Source organism: Schistocerca serialis, chromosome 9 (assembly GCF_023864345.2).
Source record: "Schistocerca serialis cubense isolate TAMUIC-IGC-003099 chromosome 9, iqSchSeri2.2, whole genome shotgun sequence".
NCBI lineage: Eukaryota > Metazoa > Arthropoda > Insecta > Orthoptera > Acrididae > Schistocerca > Schistocerca serialis.
In genome coordinates this window covers 521278945-521303713 of record NC_064646.1, presented here as the reverse complement: position 1 = coordinate 521303713, position 24769 = coordinate 521278945, and positions in this window count along the sequence as shown.

Sequence of the window (24769 nt, the reverse complement as noted above, 5' to 3'; positions counted from 1 at the left end):
TAATTCCGATGCAATTTCTGTGTTTCATCGTCAATAAGAAGGTCAGAGGGATACAGTAACCCTGAAGTGAAGCATCGGAATCTATAACTAGTGTCACAGGAATGGTTCAAACATAGTCAGTAGGAAGAGTCTGTCTTCTTGTACTTAAGTCAGCATTGTGCCATTTGTATTTAATTCCGATGCAATATCTGTGTTACATCGTCAATAAGAAGGTCCAAGGAATACAGTAAACCTGAAGTGAAGCATCGGAAACTATAACTACTGTCACAGGAATGGTTCAAAACATAGACAGTAAGAAGAGTCAGTCTTCTTGTACTTAAGCCGGCATTGTGCATTTTGTGTTTAATTCCGATGCAATTTCTGTGTTTCATCGTCAATAAGAAGGTCAGAGGGATACAGTAAACCTGAAGTGAAGCATCGGAATCTATAACTAGTGTCACAGGAATGGTTCAAAAAATTGACAGTATGAAGAGTCAGTCTTCTTGTACTTAAGTCGGCATTGTGCCTTTTCTATTTAATTCCGATGCAATTTCTGTGTTTCATCGTCAATAAGAAGGTCAGAGGGATACAGTAAACCTGAAGGGAAGCTTCGGAATCTATAACTAGTGTCACAGGAATGGTTCAAAACATAGTCAGTAAGGAGAGTCAGTCTTCTTGTCCTTAAGTCGGCATTGTGCCTTTTGTATTTAATGCCTATGCAATTTCTGTGTTTCATCGTCAATAAGAAGATCCAAGGGATACAGTAAACCTGAAGTGAAGCATCGGAATCTATTACTAGTGTCACAGGAATGGTTCAAAACATAAACAGTAAGAAGAGTCAGTCTTTTGGTACTTAAGTCGGCATTGTGCCTTTTGTATTTAATTCCGATGTAATTTCTGTGTTTCATCGTCAATAAGAAGCTCCAAATGATACAGTAAACCTGAAGTGAAGCATCGGAATCTATAACTAGTGTCACAGGAATGGTTCAAAACATAGACAGTAAGAAGAGTCAGTCTTCTTGTACTTAGGTCGGTATTGTGCCTTTTGTATTTAATTCGTATGCAATTTCTATGTTTCATCGTCAATAAGAATGTCCAAGGGATACATCTAACCTGAAGTGATGCATCGGAATCTATAACTAGTGTCACTGGAATGGTTCAAATCATAGACAGTAAGAAGATACAGTCGTGTTGTACTTAAGTTGGCATTGTGCCTTTTGTATTTAATTCCGATGCAATTTCTGTGTTTCATCGTCACTAAGAAGGCCCAAGGGATACAGTAAACCTGAAGTGAAGCATCAGAATCTATAACTAGTGTCACAGGAATGGTTCAAAACATAGACGGTAAGAAGAGTCAGTCTTCTTGTACCTAAGTCGGCATTGTGCCTCTTGTATTTAATTCCGATGCAATTTCTGTGTTTCATCGTCAATAAGAAGGTCAGAGGGATGTAGTAACCCTGAAGTGAAGCATCGGAATCTATAACTAGTGTCACAGAAATGGTTCAAATCATAGTCAGTAAGAAGAGTCACTCTTCTTGTACTTAAGTCGGCATTGTGCCCTTTGTATTTAATTCCGATGCCATTTCTATGTTTCATCGTCAATAAGAAAGTCAGAGGGATACAGTAAACCTGAAGTGAAGCATCGGAATCTATAACTAGTGTCACAGGAATGGTTCAAACATAGTCAGTACGAAGAGTCAGTCTTCTTGTATTTAAGTCGCCCTTGTGCCTTTTGTATTTAATTCCGGTGCAATTGCTGTGTTTCATCGTCAATAAGAAGTTCAGATGGATACAGTAAACCTGAAGTGAAGCATCGGAATCTATAACTAGTGTCACTGGAATGGTTCAAATCATAGACAGTAAGAAGATACAGTCGTCTTGTACTTAAGTTGGCATTGTGCTTTTTGTATTTAATTCCGATGCAATTTCTGTGTTTCATCGTCACCAAGAAGGTCCAAGGGATACAGTAAACCTGAAGTGAAGCATCGGAATCTATTACTAGTGTCACAGGAATTGTTCAAAACATAAACAGTAAGAAGAGTCAGTCTTTTGGTACTTAAGTCGGCATTGTGCCTTTTGTATTTAATTCCGATGTAATTTCTGTGTTTCATCGTCAATAAGAAGCTCCAAATGATACAGTAAACCTGAAGTGAAGCATCGGAATCTATAACTAGTGTCACAGGAATGGTTCAGAACATAGACAGTAAAGAGACAGTCTTCTTGTACTTAGGTCGGTATTGTGCCTTTTGTATTTAATTCCGATGCAATTTCTGTGTTTCATCGTCAATAAGGTCAGAGGGATACAGTAAACCTGAAGTGAAGCATCGGAATCTATACCTAGTGTCACAGGAATGGTTCAAAACATAGACAGTAGGAGTAGTCAGTCTTCTTGTACTTAAGTCGGCATTTTGCCATTTGTATTTAATTCCGGTGCAATTGCTGTGTTTCATCGTCAATAAGAAGTTCAGATGGATACAGTAAACCTGAAATGAAGCATCGGAATCTATAACTAGTGTCACAAGAATGGTTCAAAACATAGTCAGTAAGAAGAGTCAGTCTTCTTGTCCTTAAGTCGGCATTGTGCCTTTTGTATTTAATTCGTATGCAATTTCTATGTTTCATCGTCAATAAGAATGTCCAAGGGATACATCTAAGCTGAACTGAAGCATCGGAATCTATAACTAGTGTCACAGGAATGGTTCAAAACATAGACAGTAAGAAGAGTCAGTCTTCTTGTACGTAAGTCGGCTTTGTGCCATTTGTATTTAATCCCGATGCAATTTCTGTGTTTCAGCGCCAGTAACAAGGTCCAAGGGATACAGTAAACCTGAAATGAATGATCGATATCTAGAACTGGTCTCAGAGGCAAGGCTCAAAACATTGACAGTAAGAAGAGTCAGACTTCATGTACTTAAGTCTGCATTGTGCCTTTTGTATTAAATTCCGATTTAATTTCTGTATATCATCGTCAATAAGAAGGTCCAAGGGATACAGTAAACCTGAAGTGAAGCGTCGGAATTTAAAACTGGCCTCACTGAATAGGTTCAAAATATAAACAGTATGAAGAGTCAGTCTTCATGTACTTAAGTCGGCATTGTGCCTTTTGTATTTAATTCCGATGCAATATCTGCGTTTCATCGTCAACAAGAAAATCCAAGAGATCCAGTAAACGTGAAGTGAAGCATCTGAGTCTAAAACTGGTATCATAGGAAAGTTTCAATTCGGAGAATGTACGAAGAGTCAGTCCTCTTGTACTTAATCGGCATTGTGCCTTTTGTATTTAATTGTGAATCAATTTCTGTGTCTCCTCGTCAATAAGAAGGCCCAAGGGATGCAGGAAACCTGAAGTGAAGCTTCAAAATCTAAAACTGGTCTCACAGTTAAGGTGCAAATCATAGAATGTAAGTAGAGTCAGTCTTCTTGTACATAAGTCGGCTTTGTGCTTTTGTATTTAATTCCTTTGCAATTTCTGTGTTTCATCGTCAATAACAAGGTCCAAGGGATACAGTAAACCTGAAGGAAAGCATCGGAATCAAAAACTGGTCTCACAGGAAAAGTTCAAAACGTAGACAGTTAGCAGTGTCAGTCTTCTCGTACTTAAGTCGGCTTTGTGCCATTTGTATTTAATTCCGATGCAATTTCTGCGTTTCATCGTCAATAAGAAGGTCCAAGAGATATAGTAAACCTGAAGTGAAGCATCAGAATCTAAAACTGGTCTCACAAGAACGGTTAAAAAATAGAAGAGTCAGTCTTCTTGTACGTAAGTCGTCTTTGTGCCTTTTGTATTTAATTCCGATGCAATATCTGTGTTTCATCGTCAATATGAAGATCAAAGGGATACAGTAATCCCGAAATGAAGCATCGGAATCTAACACTGGTCTCACACGAAAGGTTCAAAACATAGACAGTAAGAAGAGTCAGTCTTCTAGTACTGAAGTCGCCATTTTGCCTTTTGCATTTAATGCCGATGCAATTTCTGTGTTTCAACGTCAATATGTAGGTCCAAGGGATACAGTAAACCTGAAGTGAAACATTGGAATCTAAAACTGGTCACACAGAAAAGGCTCAATTCATAGAATGTAAGAAGTGTCTGTCTTCTTGTACTAAAGTCGGCATTGTGCCTTTTGTATTTAGTTCCGATGCAATTTCTGTGTTTCATCGTCAATATGTAGGTCCAAGGGATACAGTACACCTGAAGTGAAGCATCGATATCTAAAACTGGTTTCACAGGAGAGGCTAAAATCATAGAATGTAAGAAGAGTCAATCCTCTTGTACCTAAGTCGGCATTGTGCCTTTTGTATATAATTCCCATGGAATTTATGTGTTTCATCGTCAATAAGAAGGTCCAAGGGATACAGTAAACCTGAAGTGAAGCATCGGAATCAAACACTGGTCTCACAGGAAAGGCTCAACACATAGACGGTAAGAAGAGTCAGACCTCTTGTACTTAAGTCGGCATTGTGCCTTTTGTATTTAAATCCGATGCAATGTATGGGTTTCATCGTTAATAACAAGGTCCAAGGGATACAGTAAACCTGAAGTGAAGCATCGGAATCTAAAACTGGTCTCACAGAAAAGGCTCAATTCATAGAATGTAAGAAGTGTCAGTCTTCTTGTACTAAAGTCGGCATTGTGACTTTTGTATTTAGTTCCGATGCAATTTCTGTGTTTCATCGTCAATAAGAATGTCCAAGGGATGCAGTACACCTGAAGTGAGGCATCGACATCCAAAACTGGTCTCACAGGAAAGGCTAAAGTCATAGAATGTAAGAAGAGTCAATGCTCTTGTATTACAGTCGGCATTGTGCTTTAGTATTTAATTCCGATGCAATTTATGTGTTTCATTGTCAATAGGAAGGTCCAAGGGATACAGTAAACCTGAAGTGAAGCATCTTAATCTAACACTGGTCTCACAGGAAGGGTTCGAAACATAGACAGTAGGAATAGTCATTCATCTCGTACTTTAGTCGGCATTGTGCCTTTTGTAATAAATTCCGATGCAATTTCTGTGTTTATTCATAAATAAGAAGGTCAAAGGAGTACAGGAAACGTGAAGTGAAACATCGGAATCTAAAACTGGTATCACAGGAAAAGTTCAAATCACAGAGTGTGAGAAAAGTTAATCCTCTTGTACTTAAGTCGGCATTGTGCATTTTGTATTTAATTCCGATGCAATTTACTGTGTTTCATCGTCAATAAGAAGGTCCAAGGGATGGAGTACACCTGAAGTGAAGCATCGGATTCTGAAACTGGTTTCACAGGAAAGGCTCAAAGCATAGAATGTGGGAAGAGTCAGTCTCTTTGTACTTATGTAGGCATTGTGCTTTTTGTATTTAATTCCGTTTTAATTTCTGTGTTTCATCGTCAATATGTAGGTCCAAGGGATACAGTAAACCTGAAGTGAAACATCGGATTCTGAAACTGGTCTCACAGGAAAGGCTTAAATCATAGAATGTAAGAAGAGTCAATCCTCTTGTACCTAAGTCGGCATTGTGCCTTTTGTATTTAATTCCGATGGAATTTTTAGTTTCATTGTCAGTAACAAGGTCCAAGGGATACAGTAAACCTGAAGTGAAGCATCGATATCTAAAACTGGTCTCACAGGAAAGGCTTAAATCATAGAATGTAAGAAGAGTCAATCCTCTTGTACTTAAGTCGGCATTTTGCTTTTGTATTTAATTCCGATGCAATTTCTGTGTTTCATCGTCAATAAGAAGGTCCAAGGGATACAGTACACCTGAAGTGAAGCATCCGAATCTGAGACTGGTCTCACAGGAAAGGCGCAAATCATAGAACGTAAGAAGAGACTGTCTTCTTGTACTTCAGTCGGCATTGTGCCTATTGTATATAATTCCGATGCAATTTCTTTGTTTCATCGTCAAAAAGAAGGTCCAATGGATACAGTAAACCTGAAGTAAAGCATTGATATCTTAAACTGGTCTCAGAGGAAATGCTCAATTCATAGAATGTAAGAAGAATCAGTCCTCTTCTAGTTAACTTGGCATTGTACATTTTGTATTTAATTCCGATGCAATTTCTGTGTTTCATTGTCAATAAGAAGCTCCAAGGTGTACAGTAAACCGGAAGTGAAGCTTCGGAATCTAAAACTGGTCTCACAGGCAAGGTTCAAAGCGTACACAGTAAGAAGAGTCAGTCTTCTTGTACTTAAGTCGGCATTGTGCCTTTTGTATTTATTCGGATGGATTTTTTGTGTTTCATCGTCAGTAACAAGGTCCAAGGGATACAGTAAACCTGAAGTGAACCATCGATATCTAAAACTGGTCTCACAGGAAAGGCTAAAATCATAGAATGTAAGAGGAGTCAATGCTCTTGTACTCAAGTCGCCATTGGGCCTTTTGTATTTAATTGCAATGCTATTTATGTGTTTCATCGTCAATAAGAAGGTCCAAGGGATACAGTAAACCTGAAGTGAAGCATCGGATTCTAAAACTGGTCTCACAGGAAAGGTTCAAAACATAGACAGTAAGAAGAGTCACACTTCTTGTACTTAAGTCGGCATTGTGCCGTTTGTATTTAATTCCGATGCAATTTCTGTGTTTCATCGTCAGTATGAAGGTCCAAGGGATAGACCAAACCTAAAGTGAAGCATGTGAATCTAAATCTTGCCTCACAGGAAAGGTTGAAAATATAGACAGTAAGAAGAGTCAGTCTTCTTGTACTTAAGTCGGCATTGTGCCTTTTGTATTTAACACCCATGGAATTTATGTGTTTCATCGTCAATAAGAAGGGCCAAGGTATACAGTAAACCTGAAGTTAAGCATCGGAATCTAACACTGGTCTCACTGGAAAGGCTCAACACATAGACAGTAAGAAGAGTCACACTTCTTGTACTTAAGTCGGCATTGTGCCTTTTGTATTTAATTCCGATGCAATTTCTTTGTTTCATCGTCAAAAAGAGGGCCCAAGGGCAACAGTAAACCTGAAGTGAAGCATCCGAATCTAAAACTGATCTCACAGGAAAGGTTCGAAACATAGACAGGAAGAAGTGTCAGTCTTCTCGTACTTAAGTCGGCATTGTGCCTTTTGTATCTCATTCCGATGCAATTTCTGTGTTTCATCGTCAAAAAGAAGGTCCATTGGATACAATAAACCTGAAGTGAAGCATCGATATCTAAAACTTCTCTCACAGGAAAGGCTCAAATCATAGAATGTAAGAACAGTCAGTCCTCTCGTACTTAAGTCGGCATTGTGCCTTTTGTATTTAATTCCGATGTTATATTTGTGTTTCATCGTCAGTAAGAAGGTCCAAGGGACACAGTAAACCTGAAGAGAAGCATCGATATCTAAAACTGGTCTCACAGGAAAGGCTAAAAACATAGAAAGTAAGAAGAGTCAATGCTCTTCTACTTAAGTCGGCATTGTGCCTTTTGTATTTAATTCCGATGCAATTTCTGTGTTTCATCGTCAATAAGAAGGTCCAAGGGATACAGTAAACCTCAAGTAAAGCATCGGCATCAAAAACTGGTCTCCCAGGAAAGGTTCAAAACATAGAGAGTAAGAAGAGTCAGTCTTCTTGCACTTAAGTCGGCATTGTGCCTTTTGTATTTAATACCGATGCAATTTTGTGTTTCATCGTCAGTAAGAAGGTCCAAGGGATACAGTAAACCTGAAGTGAAGCATCGATAGCTAAAACTGGTCTCACAGGAAAGGCTAATATCATAGAATGTAAGAAGAGTCAATCCTCTTGTACCTAAGTCGGCATTGTGACTTTTGTATTTAATTCTAATGGAATTTATGTGTTTCTTCGTCATAAAAAAGGTCCAAGGGATATAGTAAACCGGGAGTGAAGCATCGAAATCTAACACTGGTCTCACAGGAAAGGCTCAAAACATAGACAGTAAGAAGAGTCAGACTTCTTGTACTTAAGTCGGCATTGTGCCTTTTGTATTTAATTCCGATGGAATTTTTGTGTTTCATCGTCAGTAACAAGGTCCAAGGGATACAGTAAACCTGAAGTGAAGCATCGATATCCAAAACTGGTCACACAGGAAAGGCTAAAATCATAGAATGTAAGAGGAGTCAATGCTCTTGTACTCAAGTCGGCATTGTGCGTTTTGTATTTAATTCCAATGCTATTTATGTGTTTCATCGTCAGTAAGAAGGTCCAAGGGATACAGTATACCTGAAGTGAAGCATCGGAATCTAAAACTGGCCTCACAGGAAAGGTTCAAAACATAGACAGTAAGAAGAGTAGGTCTTCTTGTACTTAAGTCGGCATTGTGCCTTTTGTATTTAATTCCGATGCAATTTCTGTGTTTCATCGTCAATAAGAAGCTCCAAAGGATACAGTGAACCTGTAGTGAAGCATCGGAATCTATAACTGGACTCACAGGAAAGGTTCAGATCATAGACATTAGGAAGAGTACCATTTCTTGTACTTAAGCCGGTATTGTGTCTTTTATATTTAATTCCGATGTAATATCTGTGTTTCATCGTCAATAAAAATGTCCAGGGGAATCAGTAAACCTGAAGTGATGCATCGGAATCTAATAATGGTCTCACAGGTAAGGCTCAAATCATAGACAGTAAGAAGAATCAGTCTTCTTGTACTTTAGTCGGCATTGTGCCTTTTGTATTTAATTCCGATGGAATTTTTGTGTTTCATCGTCAGTAACAAGGTCCAAGGGATACAGTAAACCTGAAGTGAAGCATCGATATCTAAAACTGGTCTCACAGGAAAGGCTAAAATCATAGAATGTAAGAGGAGTCAATGCTCTTGTACTCAAGTCGGCATTGTGCCTTTTGTATTTAATTCCAATGCTATTTATGTGTTTCATCGTCAATAAGAAGGTCCAAGGGATACAGTAAACCTGAAGTGAAGCATCGGAATCTAAAACTGGTCTCACAGGAAAGGCTCAAAACATAGACAGTAAGAAGAGTCACACTTCTTGTACTTATGTCGGCATTGTGCCGTTTGTATTTAATTCCGATGCAATTTCTGTGTTTCATCGTCAGTAAGAAGATCCAAGGGATAGAGCAAACCTAAAGTGAAGCATCTGAATCTAAATCTTGACTCACAGGAAAGGCTCAAAACATAGACAGTAAGTAGAGTCACACTTCTTGTACTTAAGTCGGCATTGTGCCTTTTGTATTTAATTCCGATGCAATTTGTGTGTTTCATCGTCAATAAGAAGGTCCAAGGGATACAGTAAACCTGAAGTGAAGCATCGGAATCTAAAACTGGTCTCACAGGAAAGGTTCGAAACATAGACAGTAAGAAGAGTCAGTCTTCGTGTACTTAAGTCGGCATTGTGCTTTTTGTATTTAATTCAGATGCAATTTCTGTGTTTCATCGTCAATAAGAAGGTCCAAGGGATACAGTAAACCTGAAGTAAAGCATCGGAATCAAAAACTGGTCTCCCAGGAAAGGTTCAAATCATAGAGAGTAAGAAGAGTCAGTCTTCTTGTACTTAAGTCGGCATTGTGCCTTTTGTATTTAATACCGATGCAATTTCTGTGTTTCATCGTCAGTAAGAAGGTCCAAGGGATACAGTAAACCTGAAGTGAAGCATCGGTAGCTAAAACTGGTCTCACAGGAAAGGCTAATATCATAGAATGTAAGAAGAGTCAATCCTCTTGTACCTAAGTCGGCATTGTGCCTTTTGTATTTAATTCTAATGGAATTTATGTGTTTCTTTGTCATAAAAGAGGTCCAAGGGATACAGTAAACCGGGAGTGAAGCATCGAAATCTAACACTGGTCTCACAGGAAAGCCTCAAAACATAGACAGTAAGAAGAGTCAGACTTCATGTAGTTAAGTCGGCAATGTGCCTTTTGTATTTAATTCCGATGCTATTTCTGTGTTTCATCGTCAGTAGGAAGGTCCAAGGGGTTAGAGTATACCTGAAGTGAAGCATCGGAATCTAAAACTGGCCTCACAGGAAAGGTTCAAAACATAGACAGTAAGAAGAATAGGTCTTCTTGTACTTAAGTCGGCATTGTGCCTTTTAAATTTAATTCCGATGCAATATCTATGTTTCATCGTCAATAAGAAGGTCCAAGGGACACAGTAAACCAGAAGTGAAGCATCTCAATCTAAAACCGGTCTCACAGGAAAGGTTCAAAGCATAGACAGTAAGAAGAGTCAGTCCTCTTGTACTTACGTCGGCATTGTGCCTTTTGTATTTAATTCCGATGCAATTTCTGTGTTTCATCGTCAATAAGAAGGTCCAAGGGATACAATAAACCAGAAGTGAAGCATCGAAATCTGAAACTGGTCTCACAAAAAGATTCAAAGCATAGACAGTAAGAAGAATCAGTCTTCTTGTACTTAAGTGCTCATTGAGCCTTTTGTACTTAATTCCGATGCAATTTCTGTGTTTCATCGTCAATAAGAAGCTCCAAGGGATACAGTGAACCTGTAGTGAAGCATCGGAATCTAAAACTGATCTCACAGGAAAGGTTCAAAACATAGACAGTAAAAAGAGTCAGTCTTCATGTACTTGAGTCGGCATTGTGCCTTTTGTATTTAATTCCGATGTAATTTCTGTGTTTCTTTGTCAATACGAAAGTCCAAGGGAAACAGTAAACCTTAAGTGAAGCATCGGAATCTATAACTGGACTCACAGGAAAGGTTCAGATCATAGACATTAGGAAGAGTACCATTTCTTGTACTTAAGCCGGTATTGTGTCTTTTATATTTAATTCCGATGTAATATCTGTGTTTCATCGTCAATAAAAATGTCCAGGGGAACCAGTAAACCTGTAGTGATGCATCGGAATCTAAAACTGGTCTCACAGGTAAGGCTCAAATCATAGACAGTGAGAAGAGTCAGTCTTCTTGTACTTAAGCCGGCATTGTGCCTTTTGTATTTAATTCCGATGCAATTTCTGTGTTTCATCGTCAATAAAAATGTCCAGGGGAATCAGTAAACCTGAAGTGATGCATCGGAATCTAAAACTGGTCTCACAGGTAAGGTTCAAATCATAGACAGTAAAAAGAGTCAGTCTTCATGTACTTGAGTCGGCATTGTGCCTTAGTATTTAATTCCGATGCAATATCTGTGTATCATCGTCAATAAGAAGGTCCAAGGGATACAGTAAACCTGAAGAGAAACATCGGAATCTATAACAGGTCCCACAGGAAAGGTTCAATACATAGACAGTAAGAAGAGTCAGTCTTCTTGTACTTAAGTCAGCATTGTGCCTTTTGCATTTAATACCGATGCAATTTCTGTGTTTTATCGTCAATACGAAGGTACAAGGGTTACAGTAAACCTGACGTGAGGTATCGAAATCTAAAACTGGTCTAACAGGAAAGTTTCAAATCAAAGAATGTAAAAAGAATCAGTGCTCTTGTACTTAGGTCGGCATTGCGCCTTTTGTATTTAATTTCGATGCAATTTCTGTGTTTCATCGTCAATATGAAGGTCTAAGGGAGCAAGGGAAACAGTAAACCTGAAGTGAATCATCGGAATCTAAAACTGTTCTCTCAGGAAATGTTCAAAACATAGACAGTAAGAAGATTCAGTCTTTTTGTACATAAGTCGGCATTGTGCATTTTGTATTTTATGTCGATGCAATTTCTGTGTTTCATGGTCAATAAGAATGTCCAAGGGATACAGTAAACCAGAAGTGAAGCATCGGAAATAAAAACTAGTCTCACAGGAAAGGTTCATATCATTGAATGTAAGAAGAGACAGTTCTCTTGTACTTAAGTCGGCATTGTGCCTTTTGTATTTAATTCCGGTGCAATTTATGTGTTTCATCGTCAATACGAAAGACCAAGGGAAACAGTAAACCTGAAGTGAAGCATCGGAATCTAAAACTGGTCTCACAGGAAAGGTTCAAAACATAGACAGTAAGAAGAGTCAGTCTTCTTGTACTTAAGTTGGCATTGTGCCTTTTGTAATTAATTCCGATGCAATTTCTGTGTTTCATCGTCAATAAGAAGGTCCAATGCATACATTAAACCTGAAGTGAACCATCGGAATCTAAAACTGGTCTCAAAGGAAAGGTTCAAATCAAATACTGTAAAAAGAGTCAGTCCTCTTGTACTTAAGTCGGCATTGTGCCTTTTGTATTTAATTCCGATGCAATATCTATGTTTCATCGTCAATATATAGGTCCGAAGGATACAGTAAACCTGAAGTGAGGCATCGGAATGTAAAACTGGACTCACAGGAAAGGTTCAAATCATAGAATGTAAGAAAAGTCAGTCCTCTTGTAATTAAGACTGCATTGTGCCTTTTGTATTTAATTCCGATGCAATTTCTGTGTTTCATCGTCAATAAGAATGTGCAAGGGATACAGTAAACCTGAAGTGAAGCATCGACACAAGAAACTCATCTCAGAGGAAAGACTCAAATCATAGAATGTAAGAAGAGTCAGTGCTCTTGTACTAAAGTCGGCATTGTGCCTTTTGAATTTAATTCCAATGCAATTTCTGTGTTTCTTCGTCAATACGAAAGTCCAAGGGAAACAGTAAACCTGAAGTGAAGCATCTTAATCTAAAACTGGACCCACAGGAAAGGTTCAGATCATAAACATTAGGGAGAGTACCATTTCTTGTACTTAAGCCGGTATTTTGCCTTTAGTATTTAATTCCGATGTAATATCTGTGTTTCATCGTCAATAAAAATGTCCAGGGATATCTGTAAACCTGAAGTGATGCATCGGAATCTAAAACTGGTCTAACAGGTAAGGCTCAAATCATAGACAATAAGAAGTGTTAGTCTTCTTGTACTTAAGTCGGCATTGTGCCTTTTGTATGTAATTCCGATACAATTTCTGTGTTTCATCGTCAATAAGAAGATCCAAGGGATACGGTAAACCTGAAGAGAAGCATCGGAATCTAAAACTGGTCTCACAGGAAGATTCAATACTTAGACAGTAAAAAGAGTCAGTCTCCTTGTACATAAGACGGCATTGTGCCTTTGTATTTAATTCCGATGCAATTTCTGTGTTTCATCGTCAATTAGAAGGTCCAAGGGATACAGTAAACCTGAAGTGAAGCATCGGAATCTAAAACTGGTCTCACAAAAAGAATCAAAGCATAAACAGTAAGAAGAATCAGTCTTCTTGTACTTAAGTCCTCATTGAGCCTTTTGTACTTAATTCCGATGCAACTTCTGTGTTTCATCGTAAACAAGAAGGTCCAAGGGATACGGTAAACCTGTAGTGAAGCATCGGAATCTAAAACTGGTCTCACAGGAAGATTCAGTACTTAGACAGTAAAAAGAGTCAGTCTCCTTGTACATAAGACGGCATTGTGCCTTTGTATTTAATTCCGATGCAATTTCTGTGTTTCATCGTCAATTAGAAGGTCCAAGGGATACAGTAAACCTGAAGTGAAGCATCGGAATCTAAAACTGGTCTCACAGTAACGGATTAAATCATAGACAGTAAGAAGAGTCAGTCTTCTTGTACTTAAGTCAGCATTGTGTCTTTTGCATTTAATACCGATGCAATTTCTGTGTTTTATCGTCAATACGAAGGTCCAAGGGTTACAGTAAACCTGAAGTGAGGTATCGAAATCTAAAACTGGTCTAACAGGAAAGGTTCAAATCAAAGAATGTAAAAAGAATCAGTCCTCTTGTACTTAAGCCGGTATTGCGCCTTTTGTATTTAATTTCGATGCAATTTCTGTGTTTCATCGTCAATAAGAAGGTCCAAGGGATAAAGTGAACCTGAAGTGAAGCATCGGAATTTAAACTGGTCTCACAGGAAAGGTTCAAAACATAGACAGTAAGAAGAGTCAGTCTTCTTGTACATTAGTTGGCATTGTGTCTTTTGTAATTAATTCTGATGAAATTTCTGTGATTCATTGTCAAAAATAAGGTCCAAGGTATACAGTAAACCTGAAGGGAAGCATGGGATCTAAAACTGGTCTCACAGGAAAGGTTCAAACTATAGACAGTAAGAAGAGTCAGTCCTCTTGTACTTAAGTCGGCATAGTGCCTTATGTATTTAATTCCGATGCATTTTCTGTGCCTCATCGTCAATAAGAAGGTCTAAGGGATACAGTAAACCTGAAGTGAAGCATTGGAATCAAAAACTGGTCTCACACGAATGGTTCGAAACATAGACCGTAAGAATCGTCAGTCTCCTTGTACTTAAGTCGGCATTGTGCTTTATGTATGTCATTCCGATGCAAGTTCTGTGTGTCATGGTCAAAAAAAAGGTCCAAGGGATACAGTAAAGCTGAAGTGAAGCATCGGAATATAAAATGGTCTCACAGGAAAGGTTTAAAACATAGACAGTAAGAAGTGTCTGTCCGCTTGTACTTAAGTCGGCATTGTGCCTTTTGTATTGAATTCCGATGCAAATTCTGTGTTTCATCGTCAATAAGAATTTCCAAGGGATACAGTAAACCTGAAGTGAAGCATCGGTATCTAAAACTGGTGTCAGAGGAAAGGCTCAAATCATAGACAGTAAGAAGAGTCAGACTTCTTGTACTTATGTCGGCATTGTGCCTTTTGTATGTAATTCCGATACAATTTTGTTTCATCGTGAATAAGAATGTCCAAGGAATACAGTAAACCAGAAGTGAAGCATCGTAATCTAAAACTGGTCTCACAGTACCGGTTTAAATCATAGACAGTAAGAAGAGTCAGTCCTCTTGTATTTAAGTCGGTATTGTGCCTTTTGTATGTAATTCCGATACAATTTCTGTTTCATCGTCAATAAGAAGGTGCAAGGAATACAGTAAACCAGAAGTGAAGCATCGTAATCTAAAACTGGTCTCACAGTAACGGTTTAAATCATAGACAGTAAGAAGAGTCAGTCCTCTTGTACTTACGTCGGCATTGTGCATTTTGTATTTAATTCCGATGCAATATCTGTGTTTCACCGTCAATAAGAAGGTCCAAGGAATACAGTGAACCTGAAGTGAAGCATTGGAATCTAAAACTGGTCTCACAGGAAAGGTTCAATACATAGACAGAAACAAGAGTCAGTCTTCTTGTACTTAAGTCTGCATTGTGTCTTTTGTATTTAATTCCGATCCGATTTCTGTTTTTCATCGTCAATTGGAAGGTCCAAGGGATACAGTAAAACAGAAGTGAAGCATGGGAATCTAGATCTGGTCTCAAAGGAAGAGTTCAAATCTTGGACAGTAATAAGAGACATTCCTGTTGTAATTAAGTCATCATTGTGCCTTTTGTATTTAATTCCCATGCCATTTCTGAGTTTCATGGTCAATAAGAAGGTCCAAGGGATACAGTAAACCTGAAGTGAAGCATTGGAATCTAAAACTGGTGTCAAAGGAAAGGCTCAAACCATAGACAGTAAGAAGAGTCAGTCTTCATGTACTGAAGTCGGCATTGTGCCTTTTGTATTTAATTCCGATGCAATATCTATGTTTCATCGTCAATAAGAAGGTCCAAGGGACACAGTAAACCAGAAGTGAAGCATCGTAATCTAAAACTGGTCTCACAGTAACGGTTTAAATCATAGACAGCAAGAAGAGTCAGTCCTATTGTACTTACGTCGGCATTGTACATTTTGCATTTAATTCCGATGAAATTTCTGTGTTCCATCGTCAATAAGAAGGTCCAAGGGATACAATAAACCAGTAGTGAAGCAACGAAATCTGAAACTGGTCTCGCAGGAAAGGCTCAAATCATAGAATGTAAGAAGAGTCAGTCTTGGTGTACTTAAGTAGGCATTGTGCCTTTTGTATTTAATTCCGATGCAATTTCTGTGTTTCATCGTCAATAAGAAGGTTCAAGGGATACAGTAAACTTGTAGTGAAGCATCAGAATCTAAAACTGATCTCACAGGAAAGGTTCAAAACATAGACAGTAAGAAGAGTCAGTCTTCATGTACTTGAGTCGGCATTGTGCCTTAGTATTTAATTCCGAAGCAATTTCTGTGTTTCATCGTAAATAAGAAGGTCCAAGGGATACGGTAAACCTGTAGTGAAGCATCGGAATCTAAAACTGATCTCACAGGAAACATTCAAAACATAGACAGTAAAGAGAGTCAGTCTTCATGTACTTGAGTCGGCATTGTGCCTTAGTATTTAATTCCGATGCAATTTCTGTGTTTCATCGTCAATTAGAAGGTCCAAAAGATACAGTATACCTGAAGTGAAGCATCGGAATCCGATACAGGTCTCACAGGAAAGGTTCAAAACATTGACAGTAAGAGGAGTCAGTCTTCTTGTACTTAAGTCAGCATTGTGCCTTTTGCATTTAATACCGAAGCAATTTCTGTGTTTTGTCGTCAATACGAAAGTCCAAGGGTTACAGTAAACCTGAAGTGAGGTATCGAAATCTAAAACTGGTCTAACAGGAAAGGTTGAAATCAAACAATGTAAGAAGAATCAGTAGTCTTGTACTTAAGTCGGCATTGCGCTTTTTGTATTTAATTTCGATGCAATTTCTGTGATTCATCGTCAATATGATGGTCTAAGGGAGCAAGGGAAACAGTAAACCTGAAGTGAAGCATCGGTATCTAAAACTGTTCTCTCAGGAAAGGTTCAAAACATAGACAGTAAGAAGATTCAGTCTTTTTGTACATAAGTCGGCATTGTGCCTTTTGTATTTTATTCCGATGCAATTTCTGTGTTTCATGGTCAATAAGAAAGTCCAAGGGATACAGTAAACCAGAAGTGAAGCATCGGAAACAAAAACTAGTCTCACAGGAAAGGTTCATATCATTGAATGTAAGAAGAGACAGTTCTCTTGTACTTAAGTCGGCATTGTGCCTTTTGTATTTAATTCCGATGCAATTTCTGTGTTTCATCGTCAATAAGAAGGTCAAAGGGATACAGTAAACCTGAAGTGAAGCATCGGAATTTAAACTGGTCTCACAGGAAAGGTTCAAAACATAGACCGTAAGACGAGTCAGTCTTCTTGTACTTTAGTTTGCATTGTGTCTTTTGTAATTAATTCTGATGAAATTTCTGTGATTCATCGTCAAAAATAAGGTCCAAGGTATACACTAAACCTGAAGTGAAGCATGGGATCTAAAACTGGTCTCAGAGGAAAGGTTCAAAATATAGACAGTAAGAAGAGTCAGTCCTCTTGTACTTAAGTCGGCATTGTGCTTTATGTATGTCATTCCAAAACAATTTCTGTGTTTCATGGTCAAAAAAAAGGTCCAAGGGATACAGTATACCTGAAGTGAAGCATCGGAATATAAAATGGTCTCACAGGAAAGGTTTAAAACATAGACAGTAAGAAGTGTCAGTCCGCTTTTACTTAAGTCGGCATTGTGCCTTTTGTATTGAATTCCGATGCAAATTCTGTGTTTCATCGTCAATAAGAAGGTCCAAGGGATACAGTAAAACTGAAGTAATGCATCGGAATCTAAAGCTGGTCTCAGAAGGATGGTTCACAACATAGACAGTAAGATGAGTCAGTCTTCTTGTACCTATGGTGGCATTGTGCCTTTAGTATTTAACTCCGATGCAATTTCTGTGTTTCATCGTCAATAAGAAAGTCCAAGGGATTCAGTAAACCTGGACTGAGGCATCGGAATCTAAAACTGGTCTCATAGGAAAGGTTCAAAACATAGACAGTAAGAAGAGTCGGTCTCCTTGTACTTAAGTTGGCATTCTGCATTTTGTATTTAATTCCGATGCAATTTCTGTGTTTCATCGTCAATAAGAAGGTCCAAAGGATACTGTAAACCTGAAGTGTAGCATCGGTATCTAAAACTGGTCTCACAGGAGGGGTTCAAAACTCAGACAGTAAGAATAGTGAGTCATCATGTACTTACGTCGGCATTGTGCCTTTTGTATTTAATTCCGATGCAATGTCTGTGGTTCAACGTCAATAAGAAGATTCAAGGGATACAGAAAACCCGAAGTGAAGCATCGGAATCTAAAATGGTCTCACAGGAGAGGTTCAAAACATAGAATGTAAAAAGAGTCAGCCTTGTAGTACTTAAGTCGGCATTGTGCCTTTTGTATTTAATTCCGATGCAATTTCAGAGTTTCATATTCAATAAGAAGGTCCAAGGGATACAGAAATCCCGAAGTGAAGCATCGGAATCCAAAACTGATCTCACAGGAAAGGTAAAAATCATAGACCGTAAGAAGAGTCAGCCTTGTTGTACTTAAGTCGGCATTGTGCCTTTTGTATTTAATTCCGATGCAATTTCTGTGTTTCATAGTCAATGAGACGGTCCAAGGTATACAGTAAACCTGAAGTGAAGCATCGGAATCTAAAACAGGTCTCACAGGAAAGCCTAAGACATAGACAGTAAGAAGAGACAGTCTTCTTGTACTTAAGTCGGCATTGTGTCTTTAGTAATATAATTCAGATGCAAATTCTGTGTTTCATCGTCAGGAAGAAGGTCGAAGGGAAACAGTAAACCTGAAATGAAGTATCGGAATCGAAAACTGGTCTCACAGGAAAGTTTCAACACATAGACAGTAGGAAGAGTTAGTCTTCATGTACTTAAGTCGGCATTGTGCCTTTTGTATCTAATTCCGATGCAATTTCTGTGTTTCATCGTCAATATGAAGGTCCGAGGGATACGGTGAATCTGAAGTGAAGCATCGGAATCTAAAACTGGTCTCACGGGAAAGGTTAAAACATAGACAGTAAGAAGAGTCAGTCTTCTTGTACTTAAGTCGGCATTTTGAATTTTGTATTAAATTGCGATGCAGTTTCTGTGTTTCTTCGTCAGTAAGTCGGTTCAAGGGTTACAATAAACCAGAAGTGAAGCATCGGAATCAAAAACTGGTCTCACAGGAAAGGTTTAAATAATATAATAAAAGAAGAGTCACTCCTCTTGTACATAAGTCGGCATTGTGCCTTTTGTATTCAATACCGATTCAATTTCTGTGTTTCATCGTCAATAAGAAGGTCCATGGGATACAGTAAACCTGAAGTGAAGCATTGTAATCTAAAACTGGTCTCACAGGGAGGTTCAAAACATAGACAGTAAGAAGAGTCAGTACTCTTGTACTTAAGTCGGCATTGTGCCTTTTGTATTTAATTCCGATGCAATATCTGTGTTTCATCGTCAATATGAAGGTCCAAGGGATACAGAAAAACCTGAAGTGAAGCATCGGAATCTAAAACTGGTCTCACAGGAAAGGTTAAAACACAGACAGTAAGAAGAGTCAGTCTTCTTGTACTTAATCGGCATTGTGCCTTTTGTATTTAATTCCCATGCAATTTCTTTGTTTCATCGTCAGTAAGGAAGTCCAAGGGATACAGTAAACCTGAGGTGCAGCATTGGAATCTAAAAGTGTTCACAGGAAAAGTCAAATCATAGACAGTATGAAGGGTCAGACCTCTTGTACTTAAGTCGGCATTGTGCCTTTTGTATTTAATTCCAATGCAATTTCTTTGTTTCATCGTCAATGAGAAGGTCCAAGGGATAGAGTAAACCTGAAGTAAAGCATCGGATTCCAAAACTTGTCTCACAGGAAAGGTTCAAGCATAGACGGTAAGAAGAGTTAGTCTTCTTGTACTTGAGTCGGCATTGTGCCTTTTGTATTCAATTCTGATGCAATTTCTGTGCTTCATCGTCAATAAGAAGATCCAATTGATACAGTAAACCTGAAGTGAAGCAGCGGAAACTAAAACTGGTCTCACAGGAAAGGTTCAAAACATAGAAAGTAAGATGAGTCAATCTTCTTGTACTTAAGCCGGCATTGTGCTTTTGTATTTAATTCCGATGCAATTTCTGTGTTTCATCATCAATAAGATGGCCCAAGATATACAGTAAACCTGCAGTGAAGCATCGCAATCTAAAACTGGTCTCAAAGGAAAGGTTCAAATCATAGAATATAAGAAGAGTCAGTCCTCTTGTACTTAAGTCGGCATTGTGCCTTTTATATTTAAATCCGATGCTATTTCTCGGATTCATCGTCAAAACGAAGTTCCAAGGGACACTGTAAACCTGAAGTAAAGCATCGGAATACAAAACTTGTCTCACAGGGAAGTTTCAAAACATAGACAGTAAGAAGAGTCAGTCTTCTTGTACTTAAGTCGGCATTGTGCCTTTTGTATTTAATTCCGATGCAATATCTGTGTTTCATTGTCAAAAAGAAGGTCCGAGGGATACATTAATCCTGAAGTGAAGCATCGATATCTAATACTGGTCTCAGGGGAAAGGCTCAAATCAGAGAACGTAAGAAGAGTCAGTCCTCTTTTACTTAAGTCGGCATTGTGCCTTTTGTAATAAATTCCAATGCAATTCCTGTGTCTCATCGTCAAGAAGAAGGTCCAAGGGATACAGTAAACCGGAAGTGAAGTATAGGAATCCAAATTTTGTCTCACAGGAAAGGTTCAAACATAGACAGTAAGAAGAGTCAGTCTTCTTGTACTTTTGTTGGTATTGTGCCTTTGGTATTTAATTCCGATGCAATTTCTGTGTTTTATCTTCAATGAGAAGGTCCAAGGGAAACAGTAAACCTGAAGTGAAGCATCGGAATCTAAAACTGGTGTCACCGGAAAGGCTCAAACATAGAGAGTAAGAAGAGTCAGACTTCTTGTACTTAAGTCGGCATTGTGCATTTTGTATTTGATTCCCATGCAATTAACGTGTTTCATCGTCAATAAAAATGTCCAAGGGATACAATAAACCGGAAGTGAAGCATCGTAATCCAAATTTTGTCTCACAGGAAAGGTTCAAACATAGACAGTAAGAAGACTCATTCTTCTTGTACTTTTGTCGCTATTGTGCGCTTTGTATTTAATTCCCATGTAATTTCTGTGTTTCATCGTCAATGAGAAGGTCCAAGGGATACAGTAAACCTGAAGTGTAGCATCCGAATCTAAAACTGGTCTCACTGGAAAGGCTCAAAACATAGACAGTTAGAAGAGTCAGACTTCTTGTACTTAAGTCGGCATTGTGCATTTTGTATTTGATTCCTTAGCAATTAACGTGTTTCATCGTCAATAAAAAGGCCCAAGGGATACAATAAACCGGAAGTGAAGCATCGGAATCAAAATTTTGTCTCACAGGAAAGGTTCAAACATAGACAGTAAGGAGAGTCAGTCTTCTTGTACTTTTGTCGGTATTGTGCGTTTTGTATTTAATTCCCATGCAATATCTGTGTTTCATCGACAATAAGAAGGTCCAAGGGATACAGTAAACCTGAAATGAAGCATCGGAATCTACAACTGGTCTTACAGGAAAGGGTCGAAGCATAGACAGTAAGAAGAGTCAGTCTTCTTGTACTTAAGTCGGCATTGTGCCTTTTGTAATTAATTCCGTTGCAATTTCTGTACTTCAACGTCAATAAGAAGGTCCAAGGGATACAGTAAACCTGAAGTGAAGCATCGGAATCTAGAACTGGTCTCACACGAAAGGTTCAAAGCATAGAAAAAAAGGTGAGTCAGTCTTCTTGTACTTAAGTCGGCATTGTGCATTTTGCATTTAATTCCGATGCAATTTCTGTGTTTCATCGTCGATAAGAAGGTCCAAGGGATACAGTAAACCTGAAATGAAGGATCGGAATCTAAAACTGGTCTTACAGGAAAGGGTCGAAACATAGACAGTAAGAAGAGTCAGTCTTCTTGTACTTAAGTCGGCATTGTATCATTTTGTATTAAATTCCGATGCAATTTCTCTGTTTCATCGACAATAAGTAGGTCCAAGGGATACAGTAAATCGGCAGTGAAGCATCGGAATCTAAAACTGGTCTCACAGGAAAAGTTAAAACATAGACAGTAAGAAGAGTCAGTCTACATGTTTTTAATTCGACATTGCGCCTTTTGTATTTAATTCCGATGCAATTTCTGAGTTTCATCGTCAATATGAGGGTCCAAGGGATACAGTAAACCTGAAGTGAAGCATCGGAATCTAAAACTGGTCTCACAGGAAAGGTTCAAAACATAGACAGTAAGAAGAGTCAGATTTCTTGTACCTAAGTTGGCATTGTGCCCTTTGTATTTGATTCCGATGCAATGTCTGTGTTTCATCGTCAATAAGAAGCTCCAAGAGATACAGTAAACCTGAAGTGAAGCATCAGAATCCAAAACTGGTCTCACAGGAAAGGTTCAAAACATAGACAGTAAGAAGAGTCAGATTTCTTGTATCTAAGTTAGCATTGTGCCTTTTGTATTTAATTTCGATGCAATTTCTGCGTTTCATCGTCAGTAAGAAGGTAAATGGGATACAGTAAACCTGAAGTGCGGAATCGGAATCTAAAACTAGTCTCATAGGAAAGAGTCGAATCATAGACAGTAAGAAGAGTCAGTGTTCTTGTACTTACGTCGGCATTTTGCCTTTTGTAATTAATTCCGTTGCAATTTCTGTGTTTTATCGTCAACAAGAAGGTACAAGGGATACAGTAAACCTGAAGTGAAGCATCGGAATCTAAAACTGGTCTCACAGGAAAGGTTCAAATCATAGAACGTAAGAAGAGTCAGCCCTCTGGTACTTAAGTCTTTATTGTGCCTTTTGTTTCTAATTCCGATTCAAATTCTGTGTTTCATCGTCAATAGGAAGGTCAAACGGATACAATAAACCTGAAGTGAAGAATCGGAATCTAAAACTAGTCTCACAGGAAAGAGTCGATTCATAGACAGTAAGAAGAGTCAGTCTTCTTGTACTGAAGTCGGCATTGAGGCTTTTGTAATAAATTCCGATGCAATTCCTGTGTTTCATCGTCAATACGAAGGTCGAAGGGATACAGTAAACCTGTAGTGAAGCATCGGAATCTAAAACTGGTCTCACAGGATAGGCTCAAATCATAGACAGTAGGAAGAGTCAGTCATCTTGAACTTAAGTCGGCATTGTGCCTTTGTATTTAATTCCGATGCAATTTCTGTGTTTCGTCGTGAATAAGAAAGTCCAAGAGATATAGTAAAAATGGAATGAAGCATCGGAATCTAAAACTGGTCTCAGAGGAATGGTTCAAATCATAGAATGCAAGAAGAGTCTGCCCTCTTCTACTTAAGTCGGCATTGTGCCTTTTGTATTTAATTCCGATGCAATTTCTGTGTTTCATCGTGAATACGAAGGTCCAAGGGATACAGTAAACCTGAAGTGAAGCATCGGAATCTAAAGCTGGTCTAACATGAAAGGTTCAAAACATGGACATTAAGAAGAGTCAGTCCTCTTGTACTTAAGTCGGCATTGCGCCTTTTGTATTTAATCCCGATGCAATTTCTGTGTTTCATCGTCAATAAGAAGGTCCAAGGGATTCAGTAAACCTGAAGTGAAGCATAGTAATCTAAAACAGGTCTCACAGGAAGGGTTCAAAACATAGACAGTAAGAAGATCAGTCTTCTTGTACATAAGTCGGAATTGTGCCTTTTGTATTTAATTCCGATGCAATTTCTGTGTTTCATCGTCAACAAGAAGGACTAAGGGGTACAGTAACCCTGAAGTGAAGCACCGGAATCTATATCTGGTCTCACAGTAAAGGTTCAAAACAGCGACAGTAAGGAGAATCAGTCTTCTTGTACTTAAGTCGGCTTTGTGCCACTTGTATTTAGTTCCGATGCAATTTCTGTGTTTCATCGTCATTAAGAAGGTCCAAGGGGTACAGTAAACCTGAAGTAAAGCATCGTATCTAAAACTGTTCTCACAGGAAAGGTTCAAAACATAGACAGTAAGAAGAGTCAGTCTTCTTGTACTGAAGTCGGCATTGAGGCTTTTGTATTTAATCCCGATGCAATTTCTGTGTTTCATCGTCAATAAGAAGGTCCAAGGGATTCAGTAAACGTGAAGTGAAGCATCAGAATCGAAAACTGGTCTCACAGGAATGGTTCAAAACATAGACAGTAAGAGGAGTCAGTCTTCTTGTACTTAAGGCGGCATTGTGCCTTTTGTATTTAATTCCGATGCAGTTTCTGTTTATCATCGTCAATAAGAAGGTCCAAGGGATACAGTAAACCTGAAGTAAAGCATCGGAATCAAAAACTGGTCTCACAGGAAAGGTTCAAACATAGACAGTAAGAAGAGTCAGTCTTCTTGTACTTAATTCGCCAATTTGCGTTTTGCATTTAATTCCGATGCAATGTATGTGTTTCATCGTCAACAAGAAGGTCCAAGGGATACAGTAAACCTGAAGTGAAGCATCGATATCTAAAACTGGTGTCAGAGGAAAGGCTCAAATCGTAGGTTGTAAGAAGAATCAGTCCTCTTATACTTAAGGCGGCATTGTGCCTTTTGTATTTAATTCCGATGCAATTTCTGTGTTTCATCGTCAAAAAGAAGGTCCAAATGATACAGTACACCTGAAGTGAAGCATCGGAATCTGAAACTGGTCTCACAGGAAAGGCTCAATTCATAGAATGTAAGAAGAGTGAGTCTTCTTGCACTTTAGTCAGCATTGTGCAATTTGTATTTAATTCCGATGCAATTTCTGTGTTTCATCGTCATCATGAAAGTCCAAGGGATACAGTAAACCTGAAGTGAAGCATCGATATCTAAAACTGGTGTCAGAGGAAAGGCTCAAATCATAGGTTGTAAGAAGAATCAGTCCTCTTATACTTAAGTCGGCATTGTGTCTTTTGTATTTAATTCCGATGCAGTTTCTGTGTATAATCGTCAATAAGAAGGTCCAAGGGATACAGTAAACCTGAAGTGAAGCATCGGAATCCAAAACTGGTCTCACAGGAAAGGTTAAAATCATAGACAGTAAGAAGACTGAGTCTTCTTGTACTTAAGTCTTCATTGTGATTTTGTATTTAATTCCGATGCAATTTCTGTGTTTCATCGTCAATACGAAGGTCCAAGGGATACAGTAAACCTGAAGTAAAGCATCGGAATCTAAAACTGGTCTCACAGGAATGGTTCAAAACATTGACAGTAAGAAGAGTCAGTCTTCTTGTACTTACGTCGGCATTGTGCCTTTTGTATTTAATTCCGATGCAATTTCTGTGTTTCATCGTCAATAAGAAAGTC